The following is a 24067-nucleotide window of genomic DNA, read 5'->3' on the forward strand; positions in this document are numbered from 1 at the left end:
GCTTCCTGGTGCTTAAGGTTTCCATACTGTATCATTTTCCTCTCTTTTAACTTTCAGTATCTTTGTGTTTAGCATTTTAGCTCAATTCATCCTAGGCATCATACCTATAATGTTTTTTATTATTGTATTGCTGTGATTATCCTGTCTTAGCATTTCTGCCTTTTTAATTGAAGTGTTCCTCAAATTAAAACTTTTATCACCTATTGCAATTTGTACAGTGATAGTTACATGTGTGAACATCAGTAATTACATATTTATAATAGGTAATATTTAAAAATATTTGAATAAGTTAACTGATATACTCATGAGATTTTATTATAGCACTATAATTTCAGAGAAATTTCTTATTACATCATTTTATAAATTTGACTCAGACTTTGTTATATTTTTCTAATTAATCTGCTAACAATGAAAGTAAATAGCAAATATAACTATAAACTAAAATAAATATTAGATTTAAGAACCTAATCATAAAACGAATCAAGTTTATGTGGATAATTTTAATGTATCCTAAATTAAAAAGTTATATCTTAAAAATAGTCTTATTATTAAGTATACACATACAAATATTGCCATTTTATAGCTAAGGATTAACATATAATCTCTGCATTATGTAACTTTGCCAAGTTTTATACTGGAGACAATTTGGGAATTTCCCATTAGTGGCAAACTTAATTTCTTCAGTGATAATGTTTATTATTGCTATTAATATTGAATAGCAAGATTATAGAAACAAAAAATAAAATGAAGTGGTTCTCCTTTTAAATAATAATAATATTATTAATAATACAAACGCAGGCTGTCTGGAGTCTCCTACTCACATATAGCCTTAACACATCAAATTCTTGGCTGCTTCTAAAAATCCATTCCCAGAGCTTGATCATGCTGCCAAAATATACTTTCTTTATGAAAAATAGAAATATACTAAGGAATATGATTTTTAAAAATTCAGTACAAATAGCCTCAGAAGTTCATGGCATGGATCTAAAGTCAACTCAGAAAACAATGTTAGAATCTTGGCAATGGTGGAAGAAATCCTGAATCTTGAGAAAGTTTGTATGTGAGTGAAAGTTCTTCTTTTCCTCTAGAGTCAATCTTTTCAAATAATCTATTTTAGTTTTGAAATTTCTGGATAATAAAAATAAATCCTGATATTTTTATTTATTTATGTATTATGTAAAAAAAAGCAAAACAATGAGACAACCCAAGCATCAATTTTTAAGGTATTAAGTAAATAATAGAAATATGAAAACAAGTGGCTGTTGCTTTGCCTTTTTTTTTAACCAGAGTTATCTGTCAGTATCTATGTAAAGACAAACAACAAATCAGCTTGTGAATAACACCTAAATATCATTTTATGTTTTCTTTTTTTGAAACTGTTCTTTTGTGAATTGTTGTAGTATGGAAATCAAAATAAACATATTCATGTGTTTAATATATTTGAAGGTATCAGGAAGTCTTCAATTTCTTTCTCTGATTATTCACAAAATCATATTTAACTATTTTTAAAAAAATTTGCATATACTTTAAGGATTTAAACAAGTCACATTTTTACTTGGGAAATTTTCCTGATTTCTAATCTGTTAGATTCTACAGATCTTTTCATCAAATAAATAGATGAACAAATAAACAAAATATATCTTTATTTATAAAAATGAATAATTCCATAAATAGATTAATTTTGGTTTAAGTTTTCTGCTCATTCATAAAATAAACCATGCCTTCATGAGTTTATGTAGCACTAGAGAATGTATGGAGAGTAGATGGTAAATGTTTTAGTTAGCTTTTTTGCTACTGTGACAAAAAGACCTGACAAGAACATTTAGAGGTAGAGAAGTTGACTCTGGAGCTCACAGTATTAGATGTCTTAGTCCATATATGAGTGATTCCATTCCCTAGGTCCTGAGATAAGGCAGAACATCTGGGATGGGAGGAAATGTGTGGCAGGGGAAATGGGGGGGGGGTGCGGGGGGGGACATTGCACTTGGGGGGAGAGGGGGAGAGAGAGAGAGAGAGAGAGAGAGAGAGAGAGAGCGAGCGCACTCCTGACCAGGACAAAATACAACCCCCAATGGCACACACTAAGGGACTTTAGGGACCCACCTCCTCCAGTCACATCCTACCTGTCTACAGTTGCCACCAAGTTAATCCCCATCAGGGAATTAACACACTGATTAGGTTAAACATTCCATAGCCCAATTGTTTAAACTTTCTTGCATTGTCTCACAAATGAGCTTTTGGGGCACACTTAATATCTAAATCATAATAGCAAATACATTATTTCTTTTTACAAATATCTCTTCCCAATCTACCTATCAAAAAAGATTCTTGTCATTTTACAAGATACTATACTAAGAAGGTATATTTTCTTCTAGAGATGTGACAAAACTGAGACCTATTTTAACAGCAAATATTTTTCTGATTATTGACAGAGCAAATACAAATTAATAGCATAAATATTGTAAAAGAAGCATAAACAGATTAAAACAAAACTATACACATTAAGCAGAAAATTATAATTAAAACTCATTACTCAGAAAAACAAAAACAAAGCAGAAGTTTACTACGTATATAACACCTTATCAAACAAAAAGAGTAAAAGCATAATATCGTCCACAAAATTATTATTTTATGTTGATAAATAACAGCTATATGATATCAAAGTAGTTTTGGGAGAACAATCTGTTCAATTTCTGCAAATGTTTTCTAAAACGTCAATTTTCCAGAAAAATTTTAATTACCTAAAACATCTCCTAATGACAGAGATTTTCTAAACAGAGAAATTACAGTGGAATAATTGTTTTCAAAAGACTCCAGAATTAATTAAGAAAGTATTTGCTAAAATACTAAGAAAAATCTATCAAAAATTGAAAGAAGAGTGACATCAACATATTTTAAATGGTCACAGACAATGGAGAGTTTAGAATGGAAGAAAGATTGATTATGACAGCTCTGTAAGTTCTTTTGAAATATTTAATTTTTCACTAAAATTTATACAATTAATATTGTACAATTTAATAATTATCAAATAAAAGCAAATCATAGTTATATTCCATTTTTAGATTCTAAAGTAACAAATATTAATAAACTTGGTGAATCCTTGATATAATATAGTATGAGGAACTTTAAAATGCTTTCTCTAGAATTCCAGGAATTAGACAAAAACAAATCTCAAAACTCGTAAATTAGTTTAGCTCAATAGTTGCACTTGAAATTAGCAGATATTGTAACAAAATATTAACTTCAGATATTTTTATATCATTTAAAATAATATTTAAAACTAGGAAAAGCCTTAAATGCCCAATAGTAAAATGTCTAATCTATTAACTGTCAAATGAACAGTTTGGTAGATTATAATCTTTATGTAAATGCTTTCACATAGTATGTTATGTATTTTTACTTGACTACCATGTTTCACTCAGCATTATAAGAGTTATTATTATAAGTAGCTCTTGTTCATTATTTCAGGTTTTAGAGTATTCTAGGTTGTGAATACATTGAGATCTGTTTACGATTTAATTTCTAGTTATTTTGTTGCTGCTGTTTATTAGCTTGTTTCATATATGTTACTATGTATACGTTTACAGAACTGCCACTGTGATATCTTTTGGTGCATATATGCATGCATTTCCCTGTGTATATACTTCTATGACGAAACTGCTTGGTCTTAAGGTACATATTGAACAGCAAGAAGTTTTTCAAAGTGGCAGTGACAATTTATATTCTAATAATGCACAGAAGAGTCAGGTGCTCCACAACCTCACTTACTCTTGGTATTATGAGACTTCTAATATAAGCCATTTTTGTTGACTGTAGTGATATTTATCTATGATGATAGTTCATGTTACTTTGAAACTAAGGTAGTTGAGTCGCTTTTGTCAATTTTGAAATGTCTAAACTGTTTCAACTGTTATCCATTTATTAATTTGATAGTCTTCATCTAATTGATTTGTAGGAATATACACATGCACAACACATCTATATTCTGAATATAAGACTGTTTTCAGTTACATGTCTTTTAAATGACTTCTTCTCCAAGACCTTCAAATATTTTGTCTCTATGATATCTTTTTTTTAAGCTTTTAATTTTTTACAGACTGCATTTTGATTTATTGTACACAAGTGGGGTACAATTTTTCATTTCTACAGTTGTACACAATGTAGATTCACACCATTCATGTAATCATACATGTAGGTAGAGTAATGATGCCTGACTCATTCCACCATTTTTCATGCTCCCCCCCCCTCATTTCCTTCTACATAAACTAAAATTCCCACATTCTTCTCTCTCTCCCCACCCCCCCACCCTCATTAGATATCATTCTCCACTTATGAGGGAAAACATTCCACCTTTGGTTTTTTGGGATTCGCTTATTTCACTTAGCATGATATCCTCCAATTCCACCCATTTATTTGCAAATGCCATAATATTATTCTTCTTTATGGCTGAATAATATTCCATTATATATATATACCACAGTTTCTTTATCCATTCATCTGTTGAAGGTCATCTAGGTTGGTTCCACAATCTAGTTATTGTGAATTGAGCTGCTATATTGATGTGGTTCTGTTACTGTAGTTTGCTGATTTTAAGTCCTTTGGGTATAAACCAAGGAGTGGGATAACTGGGTCGAAAAGTGGGTCCATTCCAAGTTTTCTGAGGATTCTCCATACTGCTTTCCAGAGTGGCTGCACCAATTTGCAACTCTACCAGCAATGTAAAAGTGTGCCTTTTCCCCCACATCCACGCCAACATCTATTATTGTTTCTGTTCTTGATAATAACCATTCTAATTGGAGTAAGATGAAATCTTAGAGTTGTTTTAATTTGCATTTCTCTAATTACTAGAGATGTTGAACCTTTTTTTCATATATTTATTCATTGCCTGTGTGTCTTCTTCTGTAAAGTGTCTGTCCAGTTCCTTGGCCCATTTATTGATTGGGTTCTTTGTATTTTTGTTGTAAAGTTTTGTAAGTTCTTTATAAATTCTGGAGATAAGTGCTCTATCTGAAGTGTGTGTGGAAAAGATTTTCTCCCACTCTGTAGGCTCTCTCTTCACATTCTTGACTGTATCCTTTGCTGAGAAAAACCTTTTCAGTTTGAATCTATCCCATTTATTGATTCTTGCTTTGATTTCTTGTGCTTTGATATCTTTTGACAGACAAGCACTCCTTGATTAAAGATAATTTAATTACCTTGCTATTCCTGATGCCTTTATGCAAATTTTCTTTTGAATATTTTGTCTAACTTTTCACTTCTCACTGAGAAAGTTGGTCTCAGATACCCACTACCACTCCAAGCATTTTAAAGTCTAATTATCCTGGCCCTTGTAAGTACTATGCTGTCTTCATATTTTTCAGCATTTAGATTTCATGATATATTTGGTCCTTAATACTTACCTTTTCCTTTATGGGGAAAGACAGACAAAATGTAGAATTTTCTCAAAGATGATTAAAAATAATTAGGTGCATATCAAGACATATAATATCATTTAACAAAATTACTTAATATATATTGAAGCACTATTATAAATGTGAGAATATTCTTAATATGCATTTAAACTCTTACATGGTAATAATATAAACTCCATCACAAGATGTGATGGACAAAAAGATATTCAGGACAAAATGTTATGAATAGGTAAGCTAAGTAAATCTATCTTCTTTCTCGCTTGATGCCATTCTTTTTCCTACTAATATTTAATTTCAAGGAGTTGTGTCTCCTGACGGTCCTCAGTCCCCTTCCATATCGTCACATATGTTTTGATGAAGAGTACCACTCAAAGGATTCTAATAAATTTCCTCAATAATAACAATTCTTTGCCAACACTTCAACGAAATTTCAATATTGATTAAATAATTCAAAATGTAACAATTACAGAAACAGATGAAACCCAAAAGAGATTATTAAAGATTTGGTAGGTGTTTTCTGCTTATTGGGAAAGGTTAATAGAGGGAAGGCAGGGAATTTTAGGAAGAAGACTGTTCAGCTATCCAAGATGAAAATCTCATATCTGATCAAGAGTCCCACTTCTATGTTTCTAGACTCAGAAGATGGTGGATTAGAGGAAGGATGTATTCCTCAGCAGCTCTTCAGTTCAAAATTTAAACAGCAGGAAAGCTACTCCTCAGTAAGGTGGGTGACCAAGGGGACTCACTGAAATTCAGCAATGGACCATAAGATGGTCATAGTGACACAGGAAGTCAGAAATTTTGAACATATGTAAGAAATAATATGTTAGAGATGTTCCAACTTGACTGGAGGCTGTGTCAGTGCTGACAGCCATTGCAGAGATGAAGGGGAACATAGGTAGAGAGAGAAAACCTGGTCCCCCCAAAAAAAATTGACTTAGGAAAACCTGTGGAATAGAGAGTGAGGCTGATCTTAACCAACCCAGAGAAGGTGGAAGAAACTGTTTAGTGAAAAACAACCCAAGTCACTCAGCAACATGCAGAGTCCAGTTGACAAGAATCATTTTTAAGTGACTGCATGGTAGTGAGCAGAGGCAGGAGACAAGGAACTCAAAGGAAGTTGCCAGGAGGATACAGCAGTCACCTATTGTGGAGTCCAGAGTGTGCTTTGAAATTCAATGTGATTGAAACAGACACAGAGAGAACTATGCCTAGGGTGATCCAGTCTGGGGACACCAAGGAGAGGGAGCGGTGGCTTGGATCATGGTCCCTGACTGCCTTATGACTGTGTTTGCATTGGGGACTTCCTGTGTAAAGATGCAGGTTAAGTTTGTCCAGTTGCTATGGTGACGCCCAGTCAGGGAAGGCTCTGTGCAAAGGCAAAAAGCTACATCAGTCTGGACCTTGAGCTCAGGCACCAGCTCCCAGGGATAGAGAATTCTGGGCAAAACAAGATAACTGTAATGTCTTGCAAGTGACTGCAACCTTACAGTCTGTCTGCTTTGCAGAAACTTTCCACAATTAAACTTTTGAGGATAAAACCTATATAATAGACGTGCTAAGCTAGCTCTAGGCCATTGTTGCTCCATCAGAGGACAGTGTCCTACCTGGACCCAGCTTTCTCTATGTGTTTGTCATTTCTCAATCCCCCATGAATTAATGGCTGTTCAGGTCCCAGCAGCTCCCTTTGTTGCTGGCATCTCAGATGACCAGCTAGGAAGATGCCAGTAACCAGTCTTGTGGGGAGCCATCCTTATTCAGCAGAATCAGACTAGGTTGAGCCATGGGACACAGAGGTCTGGCTTCTAGGAAATGGCTACCATGGAGGAATGTCCCAGATTGCCTGGAAGCATGTGGCACTGTGTGGGAGGGGTTCCCTGCTGGATTCTGTGATAGTTCCCCTGAGAAAATGGCTTCTGTCACCCCCCCCCCATTCATCACAGAAGCCCCCCCTGGTCTGGGTCCCTTTACCTGTGTGACTATAAAATAAAGGAGAGTTAGGCTATTCCAGGTTGTTAGAGGCCAGACAGAGCTGGTATGGCCAGACCTGTCACACCCCTTCTCATTTAAAAAGAGTAGTGGCCCTTTATTGATTATTGTTTATTGATGAGATAAGTTTATGGATAATTGATTTATTTACAGCCAACATCGTCCTCCGGCAGTTAACCCTTTTCTCATCCACCCAGGACGTGGCTGAGAGACCCCCGCACAGTCTGGCATGTGTATCTGCTCTCTGGAGCTGATGCTGAGTAATCAATATCCATGGCGGTGACTATGCCAGGCCTCTAGAGGTTTAGACTCCTCACCCTACAAACAGAATTTTCAGGAGGCACCTGAGACCCAGATGTCCAGCAGGGATCAGCATCAGGAAGTGTGAATCAAATCTCAGATACCCAGAGACAGAGTTCCAAAGGTCAGCCCAGACTAAACCCAGCTGCTGGAGCGTCCAGTTTGGAACTCCGCAGCAGCCTCATTGCGGGAGAACACGACTGTCAGCACTGCCCAGCCTATTTCCCCCCATACTGTGATGGAAGAGGCTGAGAGCTACTCCAACCAGCTTTGGCTCCTGGCCATAATGGAGCCAGCTTGATGAGAAAACGCTAAGAAGTGGGATGTAACAACTCCCAACCCTGGACTCACAGTTGCGAAGACGCTAAATAAAGAAATAAATGGAATGGCAGAACCGCAGAAGCACTGAGCAGCCAGCTTGCCAATAGTTTTGACTAACTCAGCAGAAACAAGCCCTTTCTTTCTCATTAAGACTTTTTATTAGCTGTTCACCCTTTTCCTTTGTCTTTCAAGTTCTATTTTTTATTTAGAAAAATAAATCAGAAGGAAAGAAAAAAAAAGTATTTTTAAAATAAACATTTTGACTCAAAGGCACATAGAATTCTTTCATCTTTCCATTTTCAACAAATGAGAAAAATTTATATGTTTAAAATTGAATGAAATATATCAACATTAATGACTTTTTTCCTCCAGGTTAACACCAACATTTTCCTTGATAATATTTTTTAACCTTTTTGTGATAAATTTCACAAGTTGAGGGTGCGAGGGCATCTTGCTCTCAGCTTGCTCAGCCAGCTGGTCCAGCACCCACCAGACAGGAGCTACCACCAAGCTCCAGACAACCCCACCTATCAGCAGAGAAGGGAAGCTGAGAAACTTTTGAATGCCAATAGAAACAATTATTCAATTTTCCATTGAGATTTTTTCCCTCTAACATCTCTACCATGTTTGAAACCAAGTACTTTTCATGCATCAGTGTATTAATGTCTGGGATATATAAATAGTATTTTACAGTTTTGTTGTATATTCCGGTATTTTTACTTTATTCTTTTTCTTTTTCTTTTTTCGTTTTTACTTTGTATATGTTTTTCCTCTCACTTATCTGTTTCCCTGGATTCTCTTTCTCTCTTTCTCCTGCTAACAACCAATCTCTTTCACCCTTCCAATAAATTTGTACTTCTATCTTCTCTTCTCCTACCTCATAAACATCACACCATACACCACTTCTATTCTCTTTATCCACCATCTAAAATCTTAAACCTTTTTAGAAAATTTACTGCTTACATTGTAGACAATAGTTGAACACATCATTTCTGCTTATTGCAACAAAATTGTAGATGTCTTAATAGGAACTATTAGGTTTAAGGCTGTATATTGTTTACACTGGGTGCTGCTAATATTGGTCTCCCCCTAAAGGCAAGGCACTGGAAACCTGCAGGGACACTGTAATCCTACAGGGTAGAAACTGTACTGCCTTTTTCTTTTCTTAAATTCAATTTTTATTTCTTTTTTCTTACTCATATTTTTAACTTCTTTTCTTTCTGTGTGTTGTATGTGTGTTCTAGATTTGCTGATGAGTTTCTCAGCTTCCCTTCTCTGCTGACAAGTGTGTGTGTGTGTGTGTGTGTGTGTGTGTGTGTATTTAGAGAGAGAGAGAGAGAGAGAGAAAGTCTGAATATATATAATATATATATATAATATATATATATATATACAGGGAATATATATATTTTCATATAATTTTCTTTCCTCGTGATTGCTTTCTTCTTCATCTATTTATTATTTAGCCTTGGTTTGACTTTGGTGGGATAAATCTTTACATGGGTCTGGTTTATTTTTATCTTGTATTTTTGGTTTGTTTATAATTGTATTTTGCTTCTCTATCCCCCCTATTCACTCTCTTTCCCATTAACAGTCAATTTTTCTCATTTCCTCCCCTCCTCCTGCTTCTTCATTACCTTTATGTTTATTATTTCTTTATAGCTATAATCTGCTGACTCTCTTTTGTTTCTCCTCTGTTTATTTCTCAAATATTTTAGATTTTCTCTTGCCTTCTTACTCTATTTTCTCTTTACTTAAGGAAATCAAATTAAACTAACTGATAGAACTATATAGTTTATGTAATTTCTATCCCATTCATATTTTTGTGATTTTTAATGTGGTATATGATGTAAGCACATGCTGTTTTATGTCTCATCTAGTTTGTGGTGGTTTATTGTTACTACTGATGTTAAATGCCAAATCCACCATCCCTCTCCAGCTATTAATTAGTAGTATAGACTTCAAAGTACACATTGGATATTTATTTTAAGGTTGTACATTGGCTGCTAATATTGCTATTCCTTGCTTCCCCTTTCTCTAAGAAGGACTGGGAAGTGATTGGACACTGAGTAGAGTTCCTGCTGCTGAGCAGCACTCAGAACTCTGCTATGTAACAGCAAATCCCACTCTAGACCTGAACTAGTGCCACTGAGTCTCAATTATACTTCAACCTATAGAATAGGGGAGAGAAAAATCTTAAGACAATGACCCGGTCCCAAGTAGGAATCACTAGAGGGGAGTCTCATATCCCATTCCTGGCCTCCTATGCATATGGCAACAACAGAGAAGTCCCTAGGAAGAAAAAAATAACTACTCATCAAATGACACAAGTCAAAAACAGGAAGATGCATCAATCTAAATAATAGGCAAGCACGTTGAAAATAGGCAAACATATCTCTGCCCTCAAATTCACAATTTTCCCTCTGAACACTCCACAGATATGACAGTGAATGAAATATCATAGGAAGATTATAAAAATGGTTATTGAAATGTTCAATCAGCTAAAAGCAGATCTAATGAAAAAATTAAGAGAGCAAATACAAGGTATAAAAAGTCATTTCAATGAAGAAATAGAGATATTGAAAAGGACAAAGAGAACTCCTGGAAATGAAAGACATAATGAATCACATTAAAAGTGTTATGAACACATGAGATTGCATAGAAAATAGAATTTCAGACTTTGAAGACAGAATATATGAACCTGAATACTCAGTATGCAAAAAAGGGAAAGAAAAAGACTATGATCAGAATATCCACAGATTCTTGGACAATATCAGGAGGCTAAATCTGAAAGTCATTGAGAAAGTAGAGAACATGGAGATACAAATTAATGGCATTAAGAACTTTTCAGTGAAATAATAGGATATTTTTCAATAGAAATGAGACAGACATCCACATACAGGAATCATGTAGAGAACCAAATACACAATATTGAAAAATAACCTCAAGTAATACATATTATAATCAAAATGCTTAACATAGAAAATAATGAAAGAATATTAAAAATCTGAAAAGAATAATGTCAGGTCACATTTAGAGGCAAATGAATAGGACTTACTTCTGAGTTCTCAAATCAGACCCTAAAATTAAGGAGTTTGGAATGTGCTGTTACAAACTCTAAAATACAATTGCCTGCCGAGATTGCTATATCCAGCCAAGCTATATTTTAGAATTCATGAAAATATAAAAGCTTTCCATGATAAGGATGAACTGAGAGAATTCAGAACAACTAAGCCAACACTACAAAAATACTTAAAAGTATAGTATGCACAGAAGAACAACAACATAAAAAAAGACAAAACTTCCAGGTGCATGCAGTTCAGAAGAAAAACATCTAACTGAATGAAATTCAAGACTGAATTAAATATAGCAAAAAATCAAAATGGCAAGAAATAACAAACAACTATCTATAATAATACTGAATCTAAATCAACTACACAACTAGAGAACATATATTGACAGAATGGATTTAAAAACAAGATCTAACTAGAAGCTGATTGCAAGATACTCATATCATAGGCAAAGACACTTAAGGGCTGAAAGTGAAAAAATTGTTCCATGCAAACAGAGTCTGAAAAAAGCAGAAGTAGCTATACTTATATCTGACAAAGCAGATTTCAAGCAAAAAATAATAAGAAGAGGCAAAAAAGGCATACTGGAAAAGTCACACTGGTAAAGGGAGCAATCCCTTAAGAAGATATAACAGAAAATTTTTATGTCCCACATGTAAGTGTACCTAATTCCGTGAATTCTTAATACTAAACCCAAATAGACCCCAATATTATAATACTGGGTGACTTCAACACACCCCTTTCACCAATAGGCAGGTTACTCAAACATCAAAACAATAAAGGTATTTCTGACATAAATAATACTGTAAACCAAATGTACCTGCCAGACAGCTACAGAATATTTTACAAAAATATTTTTTACAGAATATTTTCAGAATATTTAAAAAAAAAAACTGAATTCACTTTTCTTTTTTCCAGCAGCTTATAGAAACTTTTCCAAAATAGACAACATTATATATCACAATGTCTTAGCAAATTCCCCCTCCCAAATTGATATAATTTATGAATCCTATCAGATCATAATGAAATGAAACTAGAAATCAATAGCAAGAGAAAACACGGTGGGAAGTAGCACGTGGTGGAATGCATGCACATGGCCAGAGAGGTAGCAAGAGACCATGGAGGGGCCAGGGACATTCTTATAACAACACTTTCTTCCTGGAGCTAATTCAGTATCATGAAACCTGAAACACTTCCAAAGGACATTCAGGAAAGTGGAGTATGCTTTTGATGACTTAATTAGTTTTCCCTAGGTCCTACCTCTTTCAATTTCCAACATGTCAAAACATATTGGAACAAATCCTCTTACACAAAAGCTTTTGGGGAAGGGGTGGCAAAGCATACCCCAAATAATTCAGCAGCAATTACTGATTTCAATTAAGCAAATTTTGATTCCATTACTCTCTACCAGTGAGCATTAATAAAATGTTTGCCTGAAAATTGACAATACTTATCCCTCCAGAATCTAATGAATGATTAAAAACAATTTATTAAAACCAGAAAAAAATAAAGTCAGAGAAGAAATAGGAAAAAGAAGAGAAAAAGGAAAAGGAGGAGGAGGAAAAGGAAGGAGAAAGAGAAGAAAAATAACAACCTTATGATATTTTAATTTTAATTCCGTTAGTGTTGAAGCCATGTTGTATTTTATAAGCATCAGGACACTGGGAAGTTTGTATTTGATAAGCTGTTTAACTATTTTAGTATATTTTATATCTTTAAACCTGTTAGATTAAGCTCTTCTATTGGCACCCTTTGGATCATGTGGATTCTGGGTACAATTTTTAATCTTCTGAATACTTCATTTTGTTATCTTTTTAATGAGGATTTAGAATGATAAACTTTTGATTCTGGAATAGAATGAAAAAAGTAGGTCAATAATGAACCTCCTGAGACAAAGTATTAATAATTACACATTTTGAGTTAAAGGAGAGACAGTCAATGGATAGTTTCGTGGGTTGAATTGGGTCCTTATTTTACATGAGCCATGGAATGTTCAATAACATGCTGGGATGTGAAGGGTTAAAGAACTTGAAGTGAAAATGATGATTGAACCTATAAAGTTTTGGCTTTTGTTTGGTTTGCATTTTTTTTTAAGAAGAAAGCAAAGTAATTTATATAATAATTAGAAAAGTCACAAATTACCAGAGAGGAGGATTTTCAGCAGATTAAGGGGAGAAGCAAGGAAAGATAGTGATAGTGAATTTTAAAAGAAACATCGGATTTCAGATGAATACATTAAAACACCTGGAACCAGCAGCATTACAAAGATGATCGAAATCTACAAGTATAGTAGTAAAGTATAACCAAGTATTAAATATGCTTTAAAAAGTATTAATCTAGAATTATTTCACATGTTCAAAAGGTTGTTTTTTAACTTCATTGTTTGCACAAGGGAGGCTAATTAAACCTTATACTTGGCATTAGAAAAATCTGGAGAGACAGCAGGAAATACATGGAAGAAATTGACAATGATGTTTGTAGTATTTGGATTCATTTTGTTAAATTCCAACAAGACAAGAAAAATAAAAGGAAGGAACAAGAGGAATGATACTTGTTATGAGATTGTTTTGCTTTTGTTGGCCTTAGAGTCTGACTCATAAAATTCACAAGAGTGGTAAAAATTAGTCATTTAAAATGATCCTACCATTTAGATGTAGCAAGAAAAGCAATATATTTAACAAAGTTGATGTCCCTCACAAAATTACATCAATGGTTATGATTTTGTTCACTTTTGTTTGAAATAATTCATTTTTGTCAGTGGTAATGCGATAATTTATCTGTGTGATTATTCGAAGCACTATTTCAGCAATGACTGGAATTTCTCAGATCAGTTTTATCAGAATATTTTGTCTTTCCATAGTTCTATTCTGTATGGGTTGTTGTCTTTATTTTTATTGGCAATAAACTGACTACTTAAGAGATTTAAATACTACTTTGCATATATAATTTAATTTAAGAAAAAGTGATTTTTCTATAGCCTTGAAATTTAAAGATCCACTACTCAATAAAAATTAAAAAGGAAATAACTGAGAAAGTAAAATTATAAAATTATCCATTTTATTATCATAAAAATAAAATTGCTAGAAAATTAGTGTAGTGCAACATTAGCTGTAAAAATATTTTCTCTATATAATATATAATCAGGTATTTCTGTGAATAGCTTATTGTTGATTTTTCTTGCATGCTTTTATTATCATTATTCTTTTGATTGTAAATGTATCTTTAGTCCTCAGTTTGCTGCTTCCATTGCTTTTTCTTCCATTCTGTGGCTAATTTCTATACATAGCACCATTCTTGATTGCTGTAGAACTGACTCCTTTGTCAAAATATAGACATGCTGAGCATGGGTGGATGGACATAGTAACTCCTTATTCCATGAAGAAATACCTATTAAATTTCCATTGACCTATGTGCATTCAACTTACATAATCAAATGAGTTTATTTAGTCAAATGGATTTATGAGTGAAACTGCATCATAGAAAAGTGATATTCATATTTGTGAAGATTTTCAAAAGCAGAAAGAATGCTAATTTTAGCAGGGCTCTGTAGGGAACTCAAGGGTCTGAGTCAAGGGCTGAGTCACTGGATGAATGAGAACACATGAGGCCTTCTTTTCTTTCTGTCTACAAAGTCAGCAGTGGAGCTCACACAGAGATTTAGAATTGAGACCCTCTTGTATTTTCTCAAATAATTTTCCACATAGCTCCCAGGGAATGCTAACAGCCTTGGAACTGTGAGACATGGTGAAGAGCCAGAGGACGTTCTCATGATAAATCGTACAATCAAACACTCCTGGCCTGCTTCACCCTGCCTTTTCCACATGGGCATGGTGGCAATGTTTAGACATGAATAGACGGAGTTGATATTCCTCTTCTAGAAAATTGGCTTAGGGAAATCCACACAGTATTTATTTCTTGTTATACAAGGGTGATTATGCTTTAATCCTAGGGAGATAAATTTTTCCTTTAAATGAAGATGAAGTAAAGGTTTGAAATTAGCCATTTTAATAAAGCAGTCTTTAAAACATAATTGTATTAAAAATTACTAGACAGCCATTGATGAATAAAATCCCATGTAAATCATTCAGAAAGAAAGATACAAAAGCAAATGTCTCTACTCTTATCAAATATAGAATAAATATTAAAATAATTAGAAAATGTGTGGTAGTTTTGTTATTTTTCTCTTCAAGAAATAATTATCACAGTAGAGTTTTTAATGCATGGTAAAAAAATAAAACTTTAATATTGTTGCATTTGAAGGAAAATTGGAAAGAAGATTATGGTTCAGCTCCATCATCTATTAATGGGAAAACACAGATTAGACTTAATAACTTGATTAAAGATATTAAGAGTGACTGGGATCACAGCTCAGTGGTAGAGTGCCTGCCTATCAGGTACAAGGGTCTGGGTATGATCCACAGAAATGTGTGTGCACACACTCACACACACACACACACACCTATTAAGAAAGTGAGAAAACCTAAGAAAATCATGAAAGAATGTAGTTGAATTTGTCTCTTCAACATCTTCCACAGTCAGCCAAACTTCTGAATTTCTAAAACACAAACCTTCTTGGTTTATGTTACTTTAAGTGTCTTCCCTGATTACATGTTTCCCCAAGCAAGATACAAGTTCATGGATTTATTTCAGGAATTACACCCATTGTATTATTTCTTCCAGGCTTATTCCTCTGCATAAGAAACATCTGCTTGTTTGAGGGACTCGTTTCTGGATCCTTGATTCTCTCCCAGGACTACTGTGGTCTGACTTCTTTCCCTTGCATTGCCTTCAGGATTGAAGGAAAATTTCCATTCTGTAGCTGTGTTGATTTCCCTATGAAGTTTGCTGTGTTCAAGACTCCAAATTGAATGTTGGCATGTGGGAATATTTGAATTGACTATTCCCGAGATATCATACAACTAGGATTTCATTTTGATGGATGAGGTGTAATTTTCAGAATGCTATACTTGGCTTATAAGGCAGGACATTTGGGAAAGCATGGATTTTCTTTATTTATTTTTTATTTATTTGTTCTTTTTATTCACACATAACATTAGGATCTTTTTTGGTTTGTGTTTTGTTTGTTTGTTTGTTACCAGGGATTGAAATCAGGGGAGTTTAACCAGTAAGCCACATCTCCAGCCCTATTTTATATTTTATTTAGAGACAGGGTTTCAATGATTTGCTTAAGGCCTCACTGCTGGGGCTGGCTTTGAACTTCCATTCTTCCCCTTCTCCTACCTTGTTGTATGTTAGCTTCTGCTTATCAGAGAGATCATTCAACCTTTGGCTTTTAAGGACGGGCTCATTTCACTTAGTATGATTGTCTCCAGATCCATCCATTTACTGGCAAACATCATAAACTCATTCTTCTTAATGCCTGAGTAATACTCTGTTGTATATACACCACATTTTCTGTGCCAATTAATCTGTTGAAGGGCACCTAGGTTGGTTCCATAGTTTAGCTATTGTGAATTGTGCTGCTACAGACACTGATGTGGCTAAATCACTGTGGTATGTTGATTTTTAACTCCTTTGTATATATACCAAGGAGTGGGATAACTAGGTCAAATGATGGTTCCATTCCTAATTTTTTGATGAATCTCCAGACTGCTTTGGAAAACTATTTTTGAATATATTATTTTGTGGTTGTATTATTAACAATGTCTGAATTCTGTTTAGAAATTACACATTGCCAGCTATTCTCATACTTAATGTTGGAGAGGTGAAAACTTTCATTTTGGTGAATAGAATATTAACTATATAGTTACTACAGTTAAAAGAATTGAAGATTATCTGCAAGCAAAAAAGGGTACTTAAACAATTATTTAAGAAGATTTTTTAAAATTCATCTCAAAGACTTAAAACATGCTTCACAAAGTGTGACTATATAAAAGAAAAAGTTCTATATTCAAAAAATGTTAAAATATGGTCAACTTCTCAAAATATCCATTGTTTATACTGTTATGTATTATTAAAATTCATAACCCTTATTGCATACTTATGTCATATTTAAAGTGATACATTCAAAATTCCTTCTTTGGAAAGTAGAAAAATAGTCTTGCAGAAGCGTATTGTTTTCATCTCAAAGATTTATTAATTGAAAACTAAGAGAAATGGTGTTTTAGTCATCGTTCCATTACTGTGACAAAATACCTGAGATAATAAAGTTGTAACTCAAAAACATTAATGATAGCAGTTTCAGTTCATGGTCAGTTGGCAGCATTGTTTTGGAATGAGTGATGAGTCAGAATATCATGGCAGGGATCACATGGGTTGAGGAAAGATGCTTGCATCATAGCATTGGGAAAAAGAGACAGAAAGAGAGAGGGGGAGAGAAGGAACCAATTGAGGGTCCTAATATTCCCTGCAAGGGCCAATACTCAATGATCTAAGTTCTTACACTGGGAATGACTTCCTTAAAGTTCCACCATCTCTCAATACCACCGGACAGTGGCCACTAAGGCTTCAGCATGTGGGTTTTGGGTGGACATTTAAGACTTAAACCAGTGTACAAAGCTGGCAGAATCATGTTCTTAATTCTCTTGAACTATATAAATTTGACCTTCAAAAAGAGATAATTTTTAAAAACCTCTATTTTATAAAATGCTGGAGGAAAAATAACAACAAAGCTTTAACTGAAAGCAAAATTAAATATCAAGCCCTGACATAGTTCATTGCTAATTTTCTATGCATTCAGTCTCTCTGGTCTGGAAACAGAAATGCTCCAATGTATCTTTTTATCTAGCCAAAAAGATGTCAAGATTCCCTTCTAGATAATATATTATTGATTTTATAGTTATTATTTGGAGTTTTGTTCTAAAATATCAATTATTCTAAGCAAAGTCTAAATTAATTAAGAAAGTTTCTTTCAAATATTTTGTGATAAGCTTCTTAACAGGAATTTTTTAAAAGTTCTTAAAGCAAAAAATACCTGCATAAATTAAACCATGTGCATGAGCATAAATGATACAAATGACCTACAACAGCACTATAACCATTCTAGGGAATACGAAAAAATCAAGTTGGATTCCTGCTTCAAGGTAAATGATATGGTATAGTACATATTAAAACTATTATGGTTAGCATCTGCATATCCAAGAGAACCATAGGCCTTTGTTTTTTGGGGATTGGCTTATTTCACTTAGCATGATAGTCTCCAGTTCTATCATGATAAGGGGGTGGTAGGGAAATTTAGAAGCACTTTGAATTAGACAAAGGGGAATGGAGGAAAAGTGGGGGGGGGGTTGGGAGTAGGAAAGTCAGTAGAATGAATAGGACCTTACTTTCCTGTGTTCATATATGAATATATGGTCAGTTATTCTACATCATGTACAACCAGAAGAATGGGAAGTTGTACTCCATATATGTATAATATGTCAGATACATTCTACAGTCAGGTACTAAAAAAATAAAAAAGAACAGCCAGGCAAGGTGGTGCACGCCTATAATCCTAGAGACTTGGGAGAATAAGTCAAGAGGATCTCGAGTCCAAAGCCAGTCTCATCAATGGCCAGGCACTAAGCAACTCAATGAGACCCTATCTCTAAATAAAAAATAAAAAAATGGGCTGGGGATGTGACTCAGTGTTGAGTGCCCCTGAGTTCAATCCCTGGTACCCAAACACATAAGAACCAAAATAAAGATTCTTTATATATCAATAATGTTTACTAGCTAGCTCTCTTAGGAAAAAATACATAAAAAAGAATTTTGAAGTTTATATCATTACTTTAAAAATACAGTGGCAATTTTAAAAAGTAAAAGTAAAGAAATTACACAATTTCTTTATCATTTCCTTCAAAAGCTAGAGCCTCATTCTCCCATGAGGGTAGGCTGAGCTTAGTGACTCACTTCTCAAATGGACTCAGGCAGAATGACATTGCGACCGTGCACTAGGACACGAAAGATCTGTGGACGCCTCTCTCCCTTCCATCACTTGCTCTACAGACTCTCATCAGGACACTGAAGCTGGCAAGAAAGCCTTCCAGCACTAGCCATGCAAGTGAGCCCTGCTGGAAGAGGGTCATCCACTCCCAGTCAAGCCTTCAGAGGATGACAGTCACAGATGACACCTCCATGGCAAGCTGCTGAGAAATCCTGAGTCAGAACAAATCAGCTAAGCAGATCCTGAATTCCTTCTTCACAGAAACGGAAAGTAATTTTAAGATTGTTGTTCTTAGCCATTGGTTTGGGAAAATTTGGCAGGCAGTAACTGACATTAATAAAAACAGTAAAGTGCTGGGCATCGTGGTGATGCCTGTAATCCTATTAGCTGGGGAGGCTGAGGCAGGAGGATCTCAAGTTCAAAGCCAGTTTCAGAGCTTAGTTGAGACCCTAAGCAACTCAGTGAGACCCTGTTTCTAAATAATGTGCAAAAAAAGGGCTGGGAATGTGGCTTAGTGGCTAAGTGCCCGAGTTCAACCTTCACCTCCCCCCCACAAAAAAAAAGAAAAGAAAAACCAATAAGAAAGACTAAACATACCCAGTATCAGAAGAAAGTATTAATGAAAGTATTTGGAAGGAGCCAGGTGTAATATGTACTGAATCTCATGAGTTTAAAGATGGGTAACACTTGGTTATTTCCAAACCTATAAAAAAGACATTTCCAACATTGGGACTAGCATAAGAAAAGACTTGTGAAGAAAACAATACATATTTGAAAGAAAGTGCATGTCAGGTGGATTAACAGAATGCATTTGAAGGGACAATGAAGATAAACATTAGAATGGTGTCTAGAAATTCAATTATCTGTAAGCTCATATTCTATATACAGTAACTTCCACTTTTTAGGTAATTTGGAACTATTAATGATTTTTTTTGTAGTGGGAGTTGGTTGGTAAAAGAAATAAAGGGTTACAGCTATGGTTTGATATATGAATTTTGAATCATATGTTGGAAAAATCAGTAGGGAGGCCACTTTAGTAATCTGGAAGCAAGATGACTCATCAGCAATGATAGTGCATTTAGGAAGGTCATGGAGAGGGAAGGTGAAGTGAAACCGGTACAGCCCAACTGCAGAACTGGCCCAGGTTTGGATGTTGATCCATCAATAATTGCTGGCAATCATGTGGATGTGAGATGTGTGTGTGTGTGTGTGTGTGTGTGTGTGTGTGAGAGAGAGAGAGAGAGAGAGAGAGAGAGTAGATTTTGAACAGATGTTGATTAGGAGCTCCTGAAAGAAAAGTAAGGAGGGTCTGGAACACCACACACGCGCGCACGCACACACACACACACACACACACACACACACACGCACAGATTTGGGACAGAATAGTCAAAGAAAAAACTGGGGAACATTCATGTTGGGGAATGTGAAGAAAAAATCCGAGTGAAAGTTAGCTAAAAACACATGATTCTAGGTGGAACTGCGACCTCTTAAGGAAAAGGAAAAAAAAAGAAAAAGTTTTAATTATATGCATAAGGAAAAACCTTGATAGTTTAAGTTTAGGATCCCCCTTCCCCTGCCTCACTCTCTGTCTCTATCTGTCCCTGTCATATTTAGTTTAACAGGAAAAAGGGAAAATGTTGGTTATTTAGCAGAAAAACGTCTTATCATTTTGATGAAATGGACTTTTAAGAAGAAAAAGAATCAATGAAATTGTTTATAAGTCATTCTATGTTTTGAGCCTAATAACAGCTTTGTCTATTATCTCAGGATCATTTCTTAAGATTGTTTTGAAATTTAAACAAGGGGTATTTAATTTAAAAGGCAAAATAAAGACATAATATGGAAGTCTTATTCATTTTGATTCAGAAATTAAATATTCTATTTTGCAGTCATCAAAATTTGATCATTTCAATACTGAGTTATTTAAAATGTAATATTTATAGAGAGGGTTTGATGTATGAGGATAATTGGTGGCATAATAAAGTGTTGCAAATTTAGATACTTAATCTCAATTAAATTTTAGCTCTATCCTCCCAAATTCTGCAGACTTGGAAAATGTTTCAACTTTCCTTTATTTCAGTATCCTCATTTGTTATACTGTAATAAATAATTATCCTACTTTATTGACTTGCCAAGATAAATTGAACATAATATGCCAATTGTAGTGTCTGGAACTTAGTAAGCATGCATTCAATAAATTTTAGCAACTGTTATCTTAAAATCAGAACTTTGGTCTGGAAATTTTTCATAAAAACATGTCCAAAATAAATCTTGGATGAATTTCTCTGCTTTATACTCAAGTGTAAAAGTATATTTTCTACCGATTAGAGTTATGTTTTTCTGTACTCTTTTATCCATTTTCTGCCTACCAATAGAAAACAGCAATATTTTCTCGTCCCTTTCTGTAAAACTGACTTCATCCAAATTCCTTTATTAATGATTTCTAATAATCTTATTATCATACTATCTGTATTGCAAACCATAAAGTTAGTTTTAGCTCTTTCATTTACCCATTTCATCACTTCATTAGACCTATATCATTTTACAATAGAATTATTTAAGTAGGGGCGGTCACCATATTGGATATTTTATTTGCTGGAACTCAGGGGAGTCTAATGCTCTTTGCCATAGTCTTTGACTTCTACTCACCCAAATCAGACCTTTGTCAAAAACTCGTATCTCTCCCCATTTTATGTTGCAATGGTCCTGATTTGAAGTTCTTTCACAATCTGGCCTTCTCCTACCTTTATAAACATATATTTTTAATATAGAGTCTCCTGTATTTAATATGGTTTCTACCATGTTAAGTACACATTATTTTAAAATGAGTATATGTATACATGTCGACCAAAAAGAGCAAAATTTTATATATATAATATATCAAATATATATGTATGGTTATGTAATCCTTGCTCATATTGTTTTATAATCTGACTTTGCTTGCTTTTCATGACTCAGAAAGTTATGACTCTATGCTAAAGTTTATTCTGATCCTTCCATCAGACAGGATTATAACTATATACTGTTGTGATATGGTATTCCGTTGTTCTCTTATTTTCATTTTCTCTCCAAATATGCCACCAATTTTTTTTTAATTTTGTTGTTTCCCCAACTCAGCAACTATCATAGATTTCATTTCAGATCAGCATAATACAGGAAGAAAAAAACCCCTAATCTTTATGACACTCAGTTATATATGAAATAAAATTTATTTTATGGATAGTCTCATGTTTTGATATAGTTGTACATGAGGATTAACCATATAGTAGAAGCTAATTCTTATTTATTATTTGCTGCTTGAAGTAGTGAAGAGGGATGCAAAGATCAGTGACATTTTGCATAGCAACTCTTGGCTATGACTGAGAGAAGGCAGGAGTTATGGAGAATAACTCTTAAGTTTTCTGACTTTGTTGACAAATGAATTACAGAGAACCACAGGAGGAAATGGAAACAGATTTCTGCCACTAGAGAGCATTTTAATAAATGTGATCCTGGTGTTTGTAGGTGTGAGTGTAGCTGTGACCAGCAACAACTTCCAAAGACCCTCACTGACTGGTGAAGAAATATTCACATGGTCTGTGGAGAGGTGTCTCAGGGAAGGCCCAATTTTTCCAACGTGCAGCTACTCCCTGAGTAGCTGATGTCAGAGTTTTATTCCTCTGGTATTTCAGACCTGCAGCCAAGGTGGCTTTCTTGTGCAGGTTGTGTTCTGAAATTCTGCAGAGAAATTGAAAGCAGAACAAAAAAGTGAGTGGACCTTCTTTCAGAACAAGCAGTACAGATTCTGCAACTGGAAGAAATAGACTCTAATCTTTTTTGGTTAGAAAATACTGGTAAGCAGGACTGTACACTTAGGTGTAAGTACACACAAACAACAACAACAACAACAATGGACTGTTCTCATTTATGCTGCTATAAAATTATCTTCTGGATTATTTGTATTTTTAAAACTAAAACAGTTGGTAACAACTTGATTAAAAAATTGTAGAATTTGCTTTTGTAACTGAGGATCAATTTATATTATGATATAAAAAGGGCTCTTGTTGCCTCTGAAATTATAAGGTTCAAGGTGATGTGTTGAATTTACTCTTAGAAATATTGCATCATAGAAGGACTAATGTGGTTGGTTTTATTTATGATTTAAAACATATGTAAGGAACATGGTCATTATTTTAAAGTGTGTGTGTGTGAATGTCAACAAAAGAAAGCAAAAATTTATAAAGATTAAGGAATTCCAAATATTTTTAAAACTTCTCTCTAGACTTCTTGTTATTGCAAATTATTTTTATGAAACTGGATTACTTTTGATAGATTTTATTTTGTAGAAGTGCAGGATGGAAGAAAGAAAAGAAGATAACTTCATATGTACACCCATCACAAAAATGTGTCAGATTGGTTTACCATCCACAAGCTCAGTGGTACAGGTTCATGGTTATACTTTTTAAATCATTTTTTATACTCTTACATATTTGAAGTCTTCAACTGTGCAAGATACAATTCAGTTGTTTGCTTTGCCAACTTTTTCTGTTAAGGTTTTTCGAGTTTGCTTTCTTATGAGAAGTAATAGACCATGATTCACCTGGATGGTTTTTGATAGCATATACTAAAGTCAATATTAAATCTTATTTGAGCCCCATGGATGGATGGTTCTATTTATCCACAAGTACCACTTCAGAGTGATTTGGATGCTAAAATGAGGGGTTCATTTCCACTTGCTAGACTTCCATGAGTCAGTGAATGCTCCATTAACTTCTGGGAAAATTATTACTCATTCTTCCTAGAATCTAAACTGAAATAGTCCACAGTTGCTTTTCACTTGCTGTGTGATGTTTATTCAATTATGACTCTTATGTTGTCTACTGTAATGGCTGCAAAAATCTATTCACTTTCCTTTGTCAATATTGTCATCATGTATTCATTTGAGCCATTGTGTTTGCCTCCATTTTCTTTGCTTTTATCATTGTCGTTCTCTCAATAAATCACTCTCTCAATAAAATATGAAGCTTAGCTATATAAGCCACATGAAATGAGCCAGAGTTTTCAAAATTATGGACTTTGGGTACTTGTGTAATTGGTACATTTGACAC

The sequence above is a fragment of the Sciurus carolinensis genome, chromosome 7 (assembly GCF_902686445.1).
Source record: "Sciurus carolinensis chromosome 7, mSciCar1.2, whole genome shotgun sequence".
NCBI lineage: Eukaryota > Metazoa > Chordata > Mammalia > Rodentia > Sciuridae > Sciurus > Sciurus carolinensis.